The 2,603-nt window shown below is 30.2% G+C and overlaps 1 protein-coding gene across 1 annotated transcript in view; it reads left to right on the top strand.

Moving 5' to 3' along the window:
• Positions 1-2,603, top strand: part of LOC122569948 — a 383,055-nt gene that overhangs the window by 157,433 nt on the left and 223,019 nt on the right. The gene's annotated exons all lie outside the window — the stretch shown is intronic.

Here is a 2,603-nt window from a genome sequence, read left to right as displayed (position 1 = left end):
AGTATTACGGTGCAACGTATAACGTTATGTAGCATTACGATATAACGTATGACGTTATATAGCATTACGTTATAACGTATAACGTTATGTAGAATTACGATATAACGTATAACGTTATACGGTAATACGTTATGAAATATATCGTTATGTAGTATTAAAATATAACGTGTAACGATATGTAACATTACGATATAACGTAAAACGTTATGTAGCATTACGATATAACGTATAACGTTATGTGGTAATACGTTATGACATATATCGTTATGTAGTATTAAGATATAACGTGTAACGATATGTAGCATTACGATATAACGTATAACGTTATATAGCATTACGTTATAACGTATAACGTTATATGGTAGTACTTTATGACATATATCATTATGTAGTATTAAGGAATAACGTGTAACGCTATGTAGCATTACGATATAAGGTAAACGATATATGGTGATACGTTATGACGTATAACGTTATGTAGTATTACGGTATAACGTATAACCTTATATAGCAATACGTTATAACGTATAACGTTCTGTAGTGTTACGTTATAACGTACAACGATATATGGTAATACGTTATAAAGTATAACGATATGTAGTATTACGATATAACGTATAACGTTATGTACCATTACGTTATAACGTATATCGCTATGTAGTATTACGATGAAACGTATAACGTTATATGGTAATACGTTATGACCTATGACGTTATGTAGTATTACGGTATAACGTATAACGCTATGTAGCATTACGTTATAACGTATAACGTTATGTAGCATTACGTTATAACGTATAACGTTATGTAGCGTTACGTTATAACGTATACAGATATATGGTAATACGTTATAAAGTATAACGATATGTAGCATTACGATATAACGTATAACGTTATGTACCAGTACGTTATAACGTATATCGCTATGTAGTACTACGATGAAACGTATAACGTTATATGGTAATACGTTATGACCTATAACGTTATGTAGTATTACGGTATAACGTATAACGCTATGTAGCATAACGTTATAACGTATAACGTTATGTAGCATTACGTTATAACGTATAACGTTATATAGCATAACGTTATAACGTATAACGTTATGTAGCATTACGGTATAACGTATAACGATATATGGTGATACGTTATAACGTATAGCGTTATGTAGTATTACGGTATTACGTATAACGTTATATAGCATTACGTTATAACGTATAACGTTATGTAGTGTTACGTTACAACGTATACCGATATATGGTAATACGTTATAAAGTATAACGATATGTAGTATTACGATATTACGTATAACGTTATGTACCATTACGTTATAACGTATAACGTTATATAGTATTACGATGAAACGTATAACGTTATATGGTCATACGTTATGATGTATAACGTTATGTAGTATTACGGTATAACGTATAACATTACGTAGCATTACGTTATAACGTATAACGTTATGTAGCATTACGTTATAACGTATAACGTTATATAGTATTACGATGTAACGTATAACGTTATGTAGCATTACGGTATAACGTATAACGTTACGTAGCATTACGTTATAACGTATAACGTTATGTAGCATTACGTTATAACGTATAACGTTATATAGTATTACGATGTAACGTATAACGTTATGCAGCATTACGTTATAACGTATAACGTTATATGGTAATACGTTATGATGTATAACGTTATGTAGTATTACGGTATAACGTATAACATTACGTAGCATTACGTTATAACGTATAATGTTATGTAGCATTACGTTATAACGTATAACGTTATATAGTATTACGATGTAACGTATAACGTTATGTAGCATTACTGTATAACGTATAACGATATATAGCATAACGTTATAACGTACAACGTTATGTAGCATTACGAAATATCGATTAACGTTATATGGTGATACGTTATGACGTATAGCGTTATGTAGTATTACGGTATTACGTATTACGTTATATAGCATTACGTTATAACGTATAACGTTATGTAGTGTTACGTTATAACGTATACCGATATATGGTAATACGTTCTAACGTATAACGTTATGTAGCATTACGAAATAACGTATAACGTTATACGGTGATACGTTATGACGTATAGCGTTATGTAGTATTACGGTATTACGTATAACGATATGTAGTATTACGATATAACGTATAACGTTATGTACCATTACGTTATAACGTATATCGCTATGTAGTACTACGATGAAACGTACAACGTTATATGGTAATACGTTATGACCTATAACGTTATATAGTATTACGATGTAGCGTATAACGTTATGTAGCTTTACGGTATAACGTATAACGATATATAGCATAACGTTATAACGTATAACGTTATGTAGCATTACGGTATAACGTATAACGATATATGGTGATACGTTATAACGTATAACGTTATATGGTAATACGTTATAACGTATAACGTTATGTAGCATTACGAAATAACGTATAACGTTATGTAGCATTACGAAATAACGTATAACGTTCTATGGTGGTACGTTATGACGTATAGCGTTATGTAGTATTACGGTATTACGTATAACGTTATATAGCATTACGTTATAACGTATAACG

Source organism: Bombus pyrosoma, linkage group LG8, assembly GCF_014825855.1.
Source record: "Bombus pyrosoma isolate SC7728 linkage group LG8, ASM1482585v1, whole genome shotgun sequence".
Classification (NCBI taxonomy): domain Eukaryota; kingdom Metazoa; phylum Arthropoda; class Insecta; order Hymenoptera; family Apidae; genus Bombus; species Bombus pyrosoma.
Note: the sequence above shows the minus strand (reverse complement) of the source record. Positions and strands in the feature narration are given on the sequence as shown.